The 18644-nt window shown below is 37.4% G+C and overlaps 1 non-coding gene across 1 annotated transcript; it reads right to left on the reverse strand.

The window, feature by feature from the left end:
- Positions 1–16489: 16489 nt before the first annotated feature.
- LOC133820765 (small nucleolar RNA R71) lies at positions 16490–16595 on the reverse strand. The gene has a single exon (XR_009887164.1). It is a non-coding gene; the product is annotated as a small nucleolar RNA R71 (small nucleolar RNA).
- Positions 16596–18644: the final 2049 nt, after the last annotated feature.

Raw genomic sequence — 18644 nt, forward strand, 5'->3', positions numbered from 1 at the left:
ATCATACTTAAACGGTTAGTAGATTTGATCCTGAGCCATAGGAATTGAAACCCCGAGCCAAAAACCCTCAAAAGTACCCAAAATAGGACCCTGGAAAAATAGGGTAGTGCCACAGCGCTGTCGCCCTATCGCCTAGGCACTACAAGCACGGCTGACTTGCCCTGGATAGAGCTTTAGCACCCACCCTTGGGCGCTGTAGCACTAGAACCACGACGATTCAGTCCTAGTTTTTCCTCTTTGAGTTCTCCAATCTCCAACCTTCAAGAATTGATCCCAAACCTCAACCAAACTCCCAAATGAACCCAAATACCCATTCTACAAGTCCTAGGCATCAAAACCCAATCAATCCTTTCTAAAAACTTCCTTTAATTCCCAATTATCAACTTCAAAATTTTAGCTAAAAATCAAATGAAAAACAGAGTATAACCAGAGTTTCCATGGCTAGAATCTTACCTCAAGCTCACGATGGAACCCTCTTCAATGGTAGAACACAATCCTAGACCCTAAAGGTTTGATTCCCTAGTTTGATTCTTCAATTCGGCTTCAAAAATTCAAAGAGAAAGGAAAAGGAAAAGATGATTGGGAGAAGAAGAAAGAATGCTCTGTTTTTGGTTCTAAGGTTTCTACAGCTTTCAAGTTTATGTATAACCCATGGTCAAAAGACCAAAATGCCCCTAGGTCATTTAATTCCCTCTTAAGGCTACCAAGGGTAAAACTGTCCTTTCCCGACTATCTCGTTAATCATAATTAACGTCCTTCAATTCCCATTATTCTCAATATTCTCAAATGCTAATAAATCATATCCAATTACCCTTTAATTCTTGGTAATGCACTAATCATCAAATTACCCCAAGACTCACCCCGAGCCCTGACCAAACCGCTAACTAGTATTCAAAGATCGTCTCATGCCGAATAGCTCGAACATATCCACATAATAATGTGGTCTCATCATAAATCACCAACATGCATGAAAATGTACAAATATACCCCCAATGAGCCAAATTACCAAACTGCCCTTATAATGAAAAGTGGACCCACATGCATGCATTTATCATCATATAATAATAATATAATTCACATAATCATGCATATAATCATTTAATGGCATAATAAATCAATTATTGCCCTCCCGTCCTACTATTCCGACCATTAAACCTCATTAGGGATTTTGGGGAATAACATTGTAGGCACATTCTTGTCCAAGTTTAAAGTATGCATTATTATACTCGGGCGGATTTTCACCATATCCTCGTCCGACCAGGCGAAAACATCCAGGTTCTTCCTTAGAAACTCAACTAGCTCCTTCTTCCTTTCGACTTCATGATTCTTTCCAATTTTGATAACTCCCTAAGGTTCTACTAGGTCGATGTTTATTTCCTTGAGCTTTTCTACTGCATTAAGCTCAGACCTATCTCCGTCTACCCGCGGATCAATGTCATCTTGTTGGGCGACCTCATCGTTTCTTTCTCCAGGTTCTTCCATCCTACAGCTAACATCCATTTCCTGGGACTCCTCATTTCCTTCACCTATAACCATCGCCTGCTGCCTGGGTTGTGATTTCCCTTCATAACAATGTTGTAGCATTATCTAACAGCTAGTTGTTCTCCTCTTACTGTGTATATTCCCGAGATTGAGGGGAACTTCATTGATAGGTTTCAGATCGAAATGATGGCTTCAAAATCCATGAGTACAGGTTGTCCCAAAATTGTGTTATATGCGGCCAGAAAATTGATTACCAGGAGCTCAAGTGTTTTAGACACAGTTTTTGACTCTTCTCCAAAAGTAACCACAAGTTTGATCGTCCCTAAGGCCATCTGTGAATGTGGAAATTTTTCCTTGTCAATTCTATTCACGAGTGAAGCTCTATACTACGAGTAATCCTAAAAGGGCGTCACATGATGGTGAGGGAGTTAGGATAAGAGAGTCACCCTCACTAGGCGAGGGCCTTCGGCCGCTTGCCAATCCAAACTTCACCCTCGCTATGCGAGGGTCCCCAGCTAGTCGCCCGCGTGCACCCCGTTCCATCAGGCATCAAGCCTCGCCTGCAATCGGGAGAAGAAGGTCAGCCTCGCTATGCGAGGGTGAGGCTTTGTTGTGGCATCCGTGCCCCTAGCCTCGCGACGCCTGCACCCGGGGGGAGGAGAGGCAGCCTCGCTATGCGAGGGTGCTGCCTTGTTGCGACGCCCGTATCCCGAGCCATGCCTACACCTGAGGGAAAAGGGCCAGCCTCGCTACGCGAGGTACCCTCACTATGCGAGGGTGTGGCCTTGCCACGACGCTCATGCTACGAGTCTCGTGTCTATGCGATCTGCATAAGCCGGCCCTGACCCCTGGTGCCTTGACTTCTCAGGACATGCATAGGTTGAAGCCTCCTTGACATAGGCACGGGATCACTTGGAGGAACCTTGTTGATATGCCAAACGAACATGGAGCATTGAACGGGGATTGATGAGGAGGACCGAGTACGGAACACGTGCGTTGACACGGGGCGTACGGTTGTGGAGAGAACAGAGGCACGACCCTGTGATCTACGTCTGAGGAGTAGTGGCGGTACGGACCTGTACGAAGAGTAGTGGTACCACTTGGACACCCCCGACCATACGCCAGAGCCGACAGTACTTTGTCCTGGGCCACGACTCTGACACCATCAAGGTAGACACCACTACGCCCTGAGCCACTACACTATCAGAGTACCTGTGTACGTCCCTGTGGTCTGGGACTTGTTTGTATCCTGGGCCAATAGAGCCCCCCCTATAAATAGGCTCCAACCCCTCAGGCTAAGGGGTTGGAAAACTAAATGTATGAAAGAGACTTAAGAAATATATGTTTCTAGTTTTCATTGTGGCCTGAGTTTCCTTCTGTTGATTAGAGTTCTTCCTATCTAATTCAAAGCTTTCTATAGTATAGAGATTAAAGTTTTCTAACCATCAATCGTTGACGAGTTCTTACCGTCAACACCATCGTTCCTTCACCTAAAAACCCTTACAGAGTCATCGATATCGCCTTCAAATCGGTTACGGATAATCCCATCTTTTATAGGGTGGACCAAAAAAGCACATTTACGGAACTTCCATTATCCACCAATTTCCTTCGTACCCTTTGGTTAGCAAGCTTCACGGTTACCACCAGTGGGTCATTGTGTGCGAATTGAACGTGGCTAGCATCCTCTTCCGTGAAAATGATTGGTTGTATTCCCAACTAGTGTTGTTTCAATAACTGCTGCTCCAGGACAAACTCCACACCGTTATGAGTTTTAAACTCATTAATATACCTCTTTTGGGCCCCACTGCTCCTTCCTGCCAAATGAGGGCCTCCGACAATAGTATTTATATGTCCAACTATCGGGGGAGGGTCGACCTGATTCATCTGAGCACCAAGTTGACATATCGGGGCTTCCTGAGATGGCTGAGGATTCTCCCCAACAGGTAGATTGGGAGCTACCCAATTTCGGGCGTACTGGTCTAATGGACCATCCTAAATGAGTCTCAATATCATCCTTCAGCTGTCGGCAATCATCAGTGTTATGACCGATGTCATTGGAACCGGTAAAACATTGAGGGGTCTCTCTTCGCCATCTGATCCTTAAAGGCTTTGGCTTCTTCCACGGGAGGCGATTAGAATTTGCCAGGAAAATATGTTTCTGAGTGTCCGTTAGGTAAGTGTAGGTTGCATAAATGGGCTTGAATTTCTCCGCAGACTTGTTCTTCTTCGTGTCGTTCTGGTCACCCTCACCATTCCCCTTCCTCTTGTTGATTCCCGCTTGGTTATTCTAGGTAATAGGTTGAGCCGTAGCTGCAACATCTGCCACTGCTCCAGCAGGTTGGATAGGGGCCTGGCTGGTTCCTGCGGCAGCAAATCGTGCCTCTTCCAGGTTTATCCACTCCTAGGCTCGGGCCAAGAATTCATCTACACTTTTAACTCCTTTTCATTGGATTTTATCCACTATCATTGTTCATATTCCTTTAACTATCATGATGCATAGGCAATCACCTACCCAGCCTACATAAGAGCCCAACCTAAACCCTGCCTCGATGCATCGCAATAAATTGCAAACTCCACTGGTTCTGATGGAAGACTCAACACTGAAGTGGTAATCAATCATCGCTTCCATTCTTGGATGTTGTTCTCATGTTGTCTAACCATATGAAATTCATATTCTTGCATGTCAACTCTGTCAGCGGTGTAGCAATCCTTGAGAACACTTCAACGAAACGTCGATAGTACCCTTCCAATCCCAGAAAATTCCTACTCTTTGGGGTACTCTTGTGCCATGGCCAATCTCTCACTGCCTCAATCCTGGTCGGATCAACCTGAATCTCATCCTTGCTAACAATGTGACCAAGGAAGGTCACTTGAGGTAACCAGAACTCGCACCTCTTGAACTTGGCTTACAACTTGTGCTCCCTCAACCTTTGAAGTACAAACTAAAGATGCTACTCGTGTTCTGCCTATGTCTGAGAGTAGACTAGGATGTTGTCGATGAAGACTATCACCATTCTATCTAGGTAGTCCTTGAACACCCTGTTCATCAGATCCATAAAAGATAATGTGGCATTAGTCAATCCAAAAGACATGACTAAGAACTCATAATGCACGTACCTCGTGCGAAAGGGCCATCTTTGGGATATCCTCTCCTTTGATCCTGAGCTGGTGATAACCAGATTGAAGATCAATCTTTGAGAATACTGTCTTACCCTACACTTGGTCAAACAGGTCATCAATCTTTGGCAGCGAATACTTGTTCTTGATAGTTAGCTTGTTCAACTCCCTGTAGTCAATGCATATCCTCAGTGATCCATCCTTCTTCTTCCCAAATAATATTTTTGTACCCCAAGGTGAGAAGCTAGGTCTGATGAATCCCAAATCCAATAACTCTTGTAACAATACCTTCAATTCCTTCAATGTTACCAGAGCCATTTTGTAGGGTGCCCTGGATACTGGTCCTGTCCCTGGAACCAACTCTATGACAAACTCAATCTCTCGCTACGGCAGTAACCCCAATATGTCTTCTGGGAACACATCTAAAAGACTCACAGACCAATCTGGTCTGTGCCGACCCAACTGGAAAATCCCTGGTGGTATCCATTACGCTCACTAAGAATCATATGCACCCTCCTAACAATAGGTCTCTAGTCTTCAATGTCGAGATCATAGGAATGCGAGGCCCGTTCATCTCACCCACAAACACAAATGAGTCCTCTCCCTTAAACCAAAACATTACCATCCTCCTTTTACAATCTATGGTTTCCCCATACTTGGCTAACCGATCTAGTCCCTGAATCATATCGAAGTCTTCCATGACAAGCTAAGGTCCCAAACCTCATGGCATAATAATAACATTATCTGTACAATCTATCTGTCCCACTAGTAGATACATAGCAATGCGTAGCACCAAAATCAATCAAAACAGTATAAGAAGAACAAGAGCTAATAAGGTTACCTATCATTGCTAAGGAACTAGCCCTAGCTTCTAATTGCATCAAGCAACCCCTTGAGCTGGAGTTAGGTTGTCCGCCTTCTTCGGTTCTTCCTTCCTCGGGAAATCCTTCTTAAATTGCCCAATCACTCCTCCTAAGAAGCATGCCCTCGCTCGACATTCTCCTAGATGGCGCCTCTTGCACCGAGCGCACTCTGGGAAAATCTTCCAGTTCTCGCCCCTATTGTAAGGGTACTCTGAGCACCTCGGAACCCCTTCTCGGGTCCAGGGGTCATAAATGAGTTTGTAACCTTTCTTTTCTGATCACTGGGGCCTTTGCCCCTGCCTGCCCAAGTAAAAGGAGGTACCATTGTTCAAGCCTTGTGCCCCACGACACTCTCCCTCCATGTTTAATTGTCTGTACCCTCAATAGCAAGGGTCATCCCTACTGCCTGGGTATAGGTAGAGATCTCATGTACTGGGGCAATATTGTTGCCCTGGGTAACCCAAAATTCAATCCTCGGATAAATCGTTCCTTCCGAGCTACATCTTTCGGTACCAAATCAAAAGTGAATTTGGCCACGCCATCGAATTTATTTACATACCCTATCACTGTCTTGTTTCCCTATACCAAATTCATAATTTAATTCATCTTCATAATACCTATCATTGAACAATTGTCTAAATTCTTCCCAACTCATTGTAACAAAATTTGGAGTCTGGGATACGACTTCCCACCAAGTCTGAGCATCATCCCGTAACATATACGCGGCACAGATCACTCTATCATTGCCTACCACCCCCATGAAATCGAGGATGGAGCTATCATGCCCATCGACTACTCATCTCTGAATGGATCTAGGCCTCCCTCAAAATCTGGAGGGTAATGTTTCTAGAATCTCTCATATAGTAGTTCCCATCTATTGTCAACCCTTAGTTGAGCCTAAACTGGTGCCACCCCTAGGAAAACAAACGGAGCAACATTCCCTGGTAGAACTTGTTGTCTCAACCATCTAATCTCTTCCTCTTGTCTCTGTAGTTTGGCTTGCATTTCATCAAACATCTACTAACAATTCTCATGAGCTGGTGGAGGGTTCTTACCCTAATTATCATCTCTAGCCTGGATTTCAGTGTTGACTAGTCTGTTTGATCGCCTTGGAGGCATAACTCTCCAATTATATCTAAAATTAATGACTCGTCTCATCCGGTAATGATAATAGATTCCAGAAACCACCTCACGTTCCACAACTGAACCAATAAGCAACACTCAACCATAATGCTAATTAACATTTCACATATATCAACAACATTAACAGGCATACATTCTCATATTCACCAAGTACTCAAGAGCCAAGTTCTATTAGTATAGCTCATGCTCCCTAATCAAGCATGCACATAAGGAAACTATAATTTATTTAAAAAATTAAGCATAGAATCACATCATTAGTTACCAAACCCTGAGTCGAGCTTATCTTTAGTGGCAAGTGTACATGCCCTGCCAATCTTTAGGAACCAATAAACCTTGGCAGATCTGATATAAAATTGTAACGCCCTATTAATCTAGGATTGTTACACTGTGTGTTTAAAAATAGTGCTTAATTTGTTGAGCGAGTCATTTGGACTTAAACATGTAATTAAAGATAATTAAAAGATTAGGTATTAAAAAATTTTGCCAAAAGAATAATACTATTCATTAAAAGTTTCATTATATACAAGGGATCCCATAAAAGAGTTTATAAGCAGTTAAAGTTGTAAACAAGGTACAAAATGGATGACCTAAGCGGCAAAACCAACCAAAACCTAGATCCTAGAACATGTCTTGACCACGGCGGTCGAGCAGGCTGTAAATGTACACATCCAACTCATGGTTGATCCAATCGTCCTTTGCCCTTACTCACACCACAAAGCACCCTTGAGCAAAGGCTAAGCAAGAAAACCCAAACAAGTAAACGCATACCCAGATAGCATTAACATGTACAACATAGTTTATAATCATCCCAGGTTCAAAACCTGATTGTTTACTTTTTTCCCATTTGAGTAACGGCGCCCCCATAAAAGAGTTGCGGCGCCTGACCTGTCAGAAAGCCCCGACCCAAAATCCCCTACACTTGCACCACGATGGCACTAAGGTGTTTGAGGAACCTTTGCCTTGATTGAGTTCATGCGAGCCGCGACGTCCAAGAACAGCACTGCGGCGCAACCCTAGAAACCCAGAATTTCCAATGATTTTAGAAATCGCAAATCCCTCAAAACCATCCTAAAACACGGTTTTGACCCAATTCGACCACAAAATTTGTTTCACAGTACAGGAACACCATAAAAGCCCTTGGAAACTCATTAAAACACAACTAATACTGAAAAATTCAATGATTTTCCGAAGAACGCAAAAATCTAAATTCAAAAAGCTTTAAAGCTTAATTTACCCACCTGGATTCCTATCTTAACAACCTCTAATTCCTCAAGAATAAGCCTTCAATTCCTCAAAGGATGGCCTATAAGCTTAGAGTTCCACAAACCTATCTTTCAAAAACTAAAGGGAACTTCCAAGAGAGAGAGAAATAGAGAAAATGAGAGAGAGAGAGAGAAAGAGAGACAGAGACAGAGAGAAATAGAGAGAGAGAGTGGGAGAAAGAGAGAAGGAGAAGTGTTCTGAGTTATCAACTCAGTACATAGTCCATTCCAACTTAATGGTCCCAAAAGACCAATATGCCCCTTGCCCCCATAAGTCTCTCCTAAAGCCCTATAAGGGCAAAAAGGTCATTTACCATAAAATCCCCACTAAACCTCAAATTTCTATTATAATTTTCAATTAACTCCACTTATCGCAAAATATAAATATTTTCCCCAAATATAACTCATCCTTTGATGAGTCCCAATAATTCACCAAATTACCAAAAATACCCCTAGGCTCACCCTGAGCCGGGTATTTATCCCCATTGTGACTTTACCGCTACTTTGCTCAAAAGGATCGACTCCTGCCAAATATCTCAAATATACCCACATAACAATGTGGCCTCAAACATATAGCACAATAATTATAGATATGCCCATAGTGGGTTAAAATTACGAAAATGTAATTTTTAACAAAAACGGACCTATAAGCACATTTAACACACTTAAACATGCATAATTAGTTATATTATAATATAACTCATGTAATTCACATAATCACATAATATTCCATGAAATCCTGTATAATTCCAATTAGGCCCTGCCGGCACTGTAATCAATGCACTAAGCTTTATTAGGAAATTTTGGGACGTTTCACCAATACAACATGCAAAACCAAAATCACGCCCCACAAAATCAGCTATATCCTCAACAAAGGAAACCTTCCTTAGAAGATACTTTACAACAGTTTATGCAATCCACTCAACAAATCCTACAAAATTAGTCTTAATCAATTGCCAAACTCGAGACACAAGTAGGACAAATCACAACTGCTTTAGCTGATAGATAAAAAGGAAAATTTTGTAGTCAACCCATTCCAAATCCAAAGGGCCAATGTGAGATAGGAAACCCTAGCCATAATGACGAAGCCAAATCAATTTCAACTCTTAGGTCAAGAAATAACATTGTCAAACCCGATTACATACCCGAGGTTGAAAAAGAAAAAGAAAAGAGTCAACCCATTAGTTCCAATGCCATTGACTCTTCAAAGAAGGGTACCCCAATTCTCCCTTTCATTCCCAAAGCCCCATTCCCACAAAGACTACTTCCAATCAAATGAGGCGGCCAATATAGTGACATCTTAGAGGTTTTCAAGGAAGTTAGTATCAATATACCATTCATAGATGCCATTAAACAAATTCTCGCACACTCTAAATTTTTGAAGGATCTTTGAACTATCAAAAGAAACACCAATGTTTCAAAAAAGACGTCTTTAACTAAACAAGCTAGTTTCATCATTCAATATAAGTTTCTTATTAAATATAAAGTTCCTTGGTGTCCCACAATTGTATGCATTATTGGTGATCATTTTATTAACAATGCTTTACTTGATTTTGGTGCTAGTGTGAATTTATAGCCTTATTCTGTTTATAGACAACTTGGTCTTGGTGAGCTAAAGCTTACTTCTATAACTCTTCAATTGGTTGATCATTCTGTGAAAATTCCGAGAGGCATTATAGAATATGTTCTTATCAAAATTGATAAATTTTACTTTCTTGTTGATTTCATTACTCTTGATTCTCAACCTGTTGAAAATGTGCATGCTCAAATTCTTATCATTTTAGGTAGACCATTCTTAGTTACATCGAATGCAATCATTAATTGTCGTAATGGTGTTTTGAAATTATCCTTTGTAAATATGACGGTTGAATTGAATGTATTTAATGTTGCTAAATATGTTGAGTGTGAGGAAATCCATGAAGTTAGCATGATTGAAAGTATCTTTGAAGAGGATGGAAATGACTTGCTTGAATATTGTGAAAAACATTTTGGTATGAACTTGCATATTGATTATAATATTGATGATGTGAATTATGTGTTAGAGTCTATACACTTAAATGATTCCAAAATTTAACATTTTTTACCCTTAGAACATGTTCAATCAATTCCTATGTTTCCAAAGTTAGACCTTAAACCTTTACACGAAAAATTGAAATACGCTTTTCTAGGAGAGTATTAAACCTTTCCTATTATCATAGCATCCTCCTTAGATAAAGAACAGGAAGATAAATTGTTAGATGTCCTTAGAGAGCATAAAGAATCCATAGGTTGGACCATTGGAGACATTAAAGGAATCATCTCATCCATTTGCATGCATAGAATCCATCTAGAGGAAAATGCTAAGACCACTCGAGTGTGTCAAAGAAGATTAAATCAAAACATGAAAGAGGTAGTTAGAGAAGAAGTAATTAAATTGTTAGATGTAAGTATCATTTACTCTATTTTTGATAGTTTATGGGTTAGTCCAGTCGAAGTTGTTCCTAAGAAATATGGGATCACTGTTTCTAAAAATGAGAAAAATGAACTAATCCCTACTAGAGTACAAATGGAGTGAAGAGTGTGCATAGACTATAGAAAGCTAAATAATGTCACTAGAAAAGACCATTTCCCTTTACCTTTGACTGACCAAATGCTTGAATGGTTAGCTGGCCATGCCTATTATTGCTTTCTTGATTGATATTTGGGATATAACAAAATCCCCATTGCCCCATAAGATCAAGAAAATACTAAATTTACATGCCCTGTTGGGACTTTTGCCTATTGTCGCATGCCTTTTCGGCTGTGCAATGAACCTACAACTCTTCAAAAGTGTATGATTTCAATTTTTTCTAACATGGTTGAAAGATTTCTTGAAGTGTTTATGGATCACTTTTCTCTGTTTGGATCTCCTTTTGATGAATGTTTGCACCATCTCTCTTGTGTTTTGATTTGTTGCAAAGAAAAACAATTAGTTCATAATTGAGAAAAATGTCATTTTATGGTTGAAAAATGAATTGTTTTAGGTCATGTAACTTCATCTGATGGGATAGAAGTTGGAAAAGCAAAAGTTGATCTTATTTCAATACTCCCCCCCCCCCCCCCCCCCACCTAAAACTGTGAAAGAAATTAGATCATTCTTAGGCCATGCCAATTTTTATAGAAGATTTTTATAAGACTTCAGCAAAACTTCACAGCCTTTATGCCATTTACTTGGAAAAGAAAATGTTTTTGTCTTTGATAATGATTGCCATGTTGCCTTTGATAAATTGAAAAATTGTTTGACTACTGCACCCATTATGCGACATCTTGATTGGAAAATATCTTTTGAAATAATGTGTGATGCTTTTGATTATGATATAGGTGATGTCTTAGAACTGTAGCGCACAAATTTTTTTTTATATTTATTTAATTTTGTGTTTTGTTTTATTTAATTGTTAAGTGTTGTGAATTTTTATATTTTTAAATTGTTAGAATTGTTTGGTAGAATTTTGTAAATCTAATTGTTAATTGTTTATTTATTTAATTTGTGAATAATTGAGTTTTGGTTGAATTCACAAAGGTGCATGGTAGGTAGTGATGCACCCTAGTGATTGAGTGAGTGCATGTGCATGGTTGCATGGTGCACTTGCATAGAATTTTCTACATATTTTATTGTTTCCTTTTATTAGATTTATTTTTATTTAATTAGAAAAAAAGAAAGGGAAAGGAAGAGAGATGGACGACAATAGGTGGGAAAGGGAAGATTTTATTCCCATTTATTTTTTTCAATCAAATAAAAGAAAATAAGCAAAAGAGGAAACTTACCAATTTTCTTCATCAGGCTATCTTTGGCTAGGTTAGAATAAAAAGGGAAAAGAGAAAAATAAAGAGCATTATGCTCCTTGGTGGCTGCCGAATTTTAGAGAGAGAGAGGGAGAGTGAACGTGAGCTAGAGAGAGAAGGAGAAGGCGAAAGAAGGAAAAGGGGAGAAAATTCAAACCTAGGTGAGTTCTTTAATTTTTGGTAGTTTAATCCTCTCTCTACATTCTCATCTTCTTAATCTAGTTTTCATGTCAATGTTTGTGTTTATTTTTATGGATTTTGAAACCTAGGGGTTTGATTGAAGGTGGTGACCATTTTTGGATTTTTGGTTTCTATCAAGGAGGTAGTTGATCTCTAAACTTTGATTTTTATTTGGTTGTTATATTGAAATGATCTTTAGGTTTTGATGACTATTTGAATCCTTTCCATGTGTTGATTTGGTTTTTTTTGAGGTATTAGATGATGATGCATGATGATTCATGATTATGATTATTTTGTTATTTAGGGAGGATGTATGATTAAGTTTGACAAGGGTCTTGGGTTTTGATCTATTAAAATATGAGGATTTTTGGTATTTCATGTTTATGTGTGTGTAGGTTTCGGCCTATGCAAGTATAAGGATCCTCTTTGTATTTTTGTTATTTTAATTTTTATGTTAGATCCATGTTCTAGGATCCTATGTGAATTTTGGCATGATAATTAATTTGGACTCTTGTTATTGAATCCATGAAATCTGATGAATATGTTTATGAGATTATGATGTATCAATAGGTAATGTATGCATGAATGATGATGGAAACATGCTAGGATGCTTGTGAATGTAAATAAGAATTTTTGTTTTATTTTTATGTTTAATTCATGAGGGTTTCGGCCTAGGGTTATTGTCTCATATATGTGTATGATAGATCTTGAAGCATGCCTATGATTTGAATGTCTATGTGATGTTAGGGATTTTCTTAGATTGACAATATGATAATAGGTGCAAGCTAGGGTTGTGTTTAAATTTGTGTTAATTAAACATGTATGATTATTGTATGAGTTTTGTGAAGCATGATGTAAAAGGATGAATTTCATGACTTGTTATGCTTGCTGAATTTTGTGAATAAATGGTATGAAATATGATAAAAATAATGATTTTCATGCATAAATATTTTTTTTGCAAGTGCTATGATGATTTTATGAAATTAAAAGGGAATCATAATTTACATTAAAATGATATTTTTACTCAAATAAATACCTACATTTTTTTATATTTGATAAAGAAAATATGAGTTGTAATTCCAAGATGGTTAGTTTTGAGGGTTTATTTTGTTGCTGAAATTTTTGGTAAAAATTATGAGAAGTCTTTTAAATGAAAGAAAGTCTGTTTGTTGAAAGAATATAACACCCTAAACTATGTATATATTAAAAAAAAAAAAGTATTTTAAATGTAACCTTGAATGTTCACATTTTAATGTGTATGATTTTTCTTTATTTTAATTAAGAAAAATGTTGAGAATAAATTCACTTGTGATTTTAAACAAACTAAATGGTGGCTGAAAGTTTAGTTTAATAAACTAAAAATAAATATTTTTGTTATCACATGTGAATTTATACTACATAAATTAAGCCTTAAATAATATAAGCAAAAATATATTTTTCTCACTTTGAATCTTTAATTTAATTTGATTAATTTAAGTAAAATATTTTTTTTCCTAAAGGAAACATGATATTTTTAAGTACTTTAGATAATTTCAAGTTTTTGTTATTTTCTATGCAAATTTAAAAATAGTAAATGGAATTATTATATTTTTGAAAATGGATAAATAAATTAATTTTATAAAATAAAAATAATGTCTTAAGAGGTTTAATCAACTTAGGGATTTAAAGGAAATAAATAATGGTGAGAAATTATGAATTATAAATCTTTATTTTGAAAATGATAGAAATCAGCGCGTAGAAATTATCGTTTTTAACATCACTTTTTAATAACGTTCTCACGTATGCATGTCGCATGCAAATGCACTTTTACGTTCAAAATTCTGTCTAATATTCAACCCTATGATTTTTTCTTGAAAACCATGCATTTATAATTGGTAGAAGTTGCATTATTCTTTTGTGATTTCTTGTGAAAAATGTGCATGATTGAAAAAATGTGTAAATTTCACCATATGTGCATGGCCCATGCACACATGTGGTATATGAGTTGGGCACAAGAAAGTCTAATGTGATGCTAAAGAATTGTTATTTGATTATGGATATAGGCTCGTTGTGAAGTTGTTCAATTTTTTGTTTGCTCGGACTTGAGGTAAGGAAGTTAGATAGAACTCTATTATTTTTGCTATGAACAGTAAGATCGTTTGTTGAGGTTAAATGTTATGTATGATGATGGACCATGTGATCTGAAGTATGAAATGATATTTTTGTGATGATATTATGAGTTTGATGAATCATGCATTTCCATTTGTGTTGATATGACAAGATTTCATGTGTTTTGTATGTTGTATGAGAAAGTGAATGGTTGTTAGCGTGCTTAACGTGACACAACAAAGGGGTTACTAAGGATATAAAGACGTAACCCGAGTTACTAAGGATATAAAGACGTAACTCAGAAGGCGGACGCACCAAGGTTATTCAAGGACCAGAACCTCCTTTTTACCTCAAGATGCGACATGGACAAGAGAGGGGGCCATGTTCACAAAGATATGATGATGATGCTTATGATGATAATGTTTATGATGATGATAATTATGATGATGATTATGATTGAATATGTTCATGATATATGATGCATGATAACGATGTATGATGATGACGTTAAGTACGATGTATGTATATGTGATTGCTTTGTGCAAGATTATGCTTTTGTTTGTCTTTGTTGTAGGATGGTGTGATGAATCACGATAATAAAGTAAAATGAAGTGAAAATGGTGGAAAAACGAGGCTTTTGGCAGTTGTTGGACTCAAAATGATGCTAAGGATGATTAAAAGATGGATTTTGATGAAGAAATTAGTTGAAAGACTTAATCTGAGAAAAATTGAATTAGGGTCGTGACTTGGGCTTATAAGATGCGAATCAAGGTGAAGTTAGAGACGCATAGGTGCTGGATGGAATTAGTGTCGCAACTTGGAATTACAAGTCGTGTCTCGAGAGGAAAACAGAGGCTCAGCTACGTGAAAATTTTGACACGGGCCGTGACTTGATGATGTTTAAGTCATGGTGCTTGAGGATTTATCACGAAAGTAGAAGGGCTCAAAAACAGACATGGGTTGTGACCCAGAGAAAGCCAAGTCGCGGCCTACATAGAAAAAAACACAACCTTTTTATTTTTTTTTACTATAAATTCGTATTTAGGGTTTAATTAAGTTAGGAGGTCAGTTTTTTATTATGTTTTTAGAGACTAATTGTGATTCTTAGGCTAGTTATTCTGTAATCTTATATTTTTCTTTCTTCTTTAAGTTTATGAATCTTATGTTTTTGAATTATTCTTTTGTTGATTTAGTCAGATCTGATATGAACTAAACAATTTTTATCTAGGGTTTAATGTACTCACTTGGAAATCTATCTAATTTAATTATGATATTCTTTTGATTTTTCTTCACTATTCTAATCTATATAATGTGTGTTTAATGCTAGTAAATACTTGATCAATATTTGCTTGATTTTATGATTTTGATTCAAAATTCGAAAGATGAGAATTGAATATGCTATCATTATATAGACATAGGTTGCATATTGGATGAAAGTACCTATATGACTTGTGTAGTAATTAGGTTTCCATGCTTACTGCCTTCTATATGTTTAAGTTGATCACAGAGATGTAGAAAACCTGCATATAGGTTGAGATCTTATATCTTGAAAAAGAATAGGAATCTATTTAGGTTAACTTGCTATTAGAATAGGAAGAAAGAAATCTAAAATTAATTAATCAAATTAGTAGAATGAAAAGTTGATGAAACTAACACCCTATGTCTTTTTAATAGTGATTTTAAATCTTTTAATTAGTTTCTTTTGTTCAAAGTTATTTTCAATTTTAAAATTAAATTCAAAAATCAAAATTTTAGTTTCCAAATAGAAAGTAAAAAAACACTTGTTGGTAATTAGAAAACAGTCTCCGTGGGAACGATACTCTATTTATCATATATTACTTTAATTGATTGCGTGCACTTGCGTATCATATTTTCACGATCAAGTTTTTGGCGCCGTTGCTGAGAACTTAATTTCAAATATCATAGGTAATTGTTATTTGTTATAATTTGGTTTTTTATTTTATTTTATTATTGTTTAACATTTATTTGGATCAAGGATATATTGTGTTTCAAGAATTGTTGGTATATGCGAGGAAGTAGACAAAAGGACATCATACCAATAGATCTTGAAATTGAGAGAACGTGTAGAAAGAATCGAAAGATAAAGAAAAGGTTGGATTTTGCCATGGCTGAGACGCAAATAGCATTGTCAACAATGCAAATATGGGTAATGCAACTGAATCTGATCCACCATTAAGGAATTATGTACTCCTTACTGTTACGGGGATACATTCAAGCATTCGTCCTTTCACTGTTGAGGCAAATAATTTTGAGATAAAACCCTCAATTATTCAGATGGGGCAAAACTAGGTACAATTTGGGGGGTTACCAAATAAGGATCCAAATCTACATATCACAAACTTTATAAAGTTATGTGCGACATTTAAAATGAATGGGGCGAGTAACGATGGTGTACGATTGAGACTATTCCCATTTTCACTAAGGGACAGAGCTAAGAGTTGGTTGAATTCTTTACAAGCCAACTCTATACTTACTTGGGAGGATTTGGCTCAAAAGTTTCTTGGTAAATATTTTCCTTCTGCCAAGTCAGCCAGAATAAGAGGAGAGATTAGCAACTTCCATCAACTGGATGGGGCGTCTTTGTATGATGCATGGGAATGATTTAAGGAATTGCAAGGAAATGCCCACATCATGGAATAGAGAAGTGGCTGCTAATTCATACTTTTTACAATGGTTTGGGGGGCAATACAAGGACAATTATAGATACAGCATCACGAGGAGCGTTTATGAGAAAAAGCGCTAATGAAGCATATGAAATTTTGGAAGAGATGGCTATGAATAACTATAATTGGCCTAGTGAGTGTGAGAATAAGAAAGTAGCATGAGTCTTAGAAGTTGATCCAATAGCGCTATTGACCGCTCAAGTAGCATCTCTAACCAAACAATTGCAACAAACTAATCTCATCTCACAAGCAATGCAAGTACAAAATGTCGTGAGTAGTGAGATTTGTGGAGGACCTCATTCTTATGAACAATGCCCGAGCATAGCTAGTTGCTCAACTGATGTGAATAATATGCCCTTGGAACAAGCACAGGTTATAGGTAATTTTTCAAGACCTGCACCAAACACTTACTCAAATTCCTATACGCCTGCTTGGAATAATCACTCTAATCTTTCTTGGAAAAATCACCAAACACTTACTCAATATCCGCAATTTCCAGCTCAACAACCCCTTCATCAACAAACTTATGGATTACATTCGAGACCATATTATGATCCAAACCCACACCCATCTCATCCAACACCACATCCTCAAATGAACCCACCAACTATTCAACCAAACCAATTAAATCAATTTATGACAGAGGCAAGGTCTTTAATCAGAATTTTGGAGACACAAATAGGTTAATTGGCTCAAATTTTTTCTAATAGACACCAAGGGAGTTTACCTAGTTCCACAGAGGTAAATCCTAAAGAACAATGTCAAGCTGTCACTCTGAGGAGTGGGACTAAGTATGATGTACCTACAGTGGATGAAAAGGGGAAGAAGAATACAGAGAATCAACAAGTTACTAGTCCAATACAACTGGAGGTTACTGAAGACCTTCCAAAAACAAAAAAACCAATATTCACTGAGCCTACACCGAAAATTCCATATCCTCAACGATTTTGAAAGGCTAATCTTGAAAAACAATTCTCCAAATTCCTTGAAGTATTTAAGAAACTTCACATTAACATTCCTTTTGCATAGGCTTTAGAAAAAATGCTTAGTTATGTGAAGTTTATGAAAGAGATATTTTCGAATAAGAGAAAAATGGAGGATTATGAAACAATTGCATTAATTGAAAAGTGTACTGTAATTATTCAAAAGAAGCTTCCTCACAAGTTAAGAGATCCGGACAGCTTTACTATACCTTGCACCATTGGTAACTTTCATTGTGAGAGAGTTTTATGTGATTTAGGTGCAAGCATAAATATAATGTTGATGTCTGTATTTAAAAGGCTTGGTTTGGGTGAAGCTAGACCTACTACTGTTACTCTTCAACTGGTTGATCGTTCATTAACACATCCCAGAGGTATTATAGAGGACGTTCTAGTAAATGTAGATAAGCTCATTTTCCCATAAGATTTCATTGTATTAGATATGGAGGAAGATGAGGACGTGCCTATTATATTAGGACGACCATTTTTGGCCACGGGGCAAGCATTGATAGACGTTCAGATAGGAGAATTAAGGCTTAGAGTACAAGGAGATGAGGTTGTTTTTAATGTTTTCAAAGCTTTGAAATATCCTCAGCTAGTGACAATTGTTTTTCTGTTAGTGTATTGGAGGAACCAAGTAAAGGGGTTCAATCTATTCAAGATCCATTGGAGTTGAGTTTGATAGCAAGTCCTGAAGAGTGTGCTGGTACTAAAGCCAGTGAGTATGTTAAGTGGTTGAATTCATCAGGGCAAATCTATAAAAAGAAATATGAGGAATTAGGGCAAGTGCCTGAAAGACCTCTACCATTCATTGAGAAACAACCATCTCTTGAGTTAAACCCCTTACTTGATCATCTTAAGTATGCTTATCTGGGGAAGAATGATACTCTCCCATTTATTATTTCAGCTTCTTTATCTGAGATTGAAGAAGAGAAGCTTCTTCGGGTATTAAGGGCTCACAAACTAGAAATTGGATGGACTTTGGCAGATATTAAGGGTATTAGTCCTTCAACAGTGATGCACCATATATTAATGGAGGAGGAT

Source organism: Humulus lupulus, chromosome 2, assembly GCF_963169125.1.
Source record: "Humulus lupulus chromosome 2, drHumLupu1.1, whole genome shotgun sequence".
Lineage (NCBI taxonomy): Eukaryota > Viridiplantae > Streptophyta > Magnoliopsida > Rosales > Cannabaceae > Humulus > Humulus lupulus.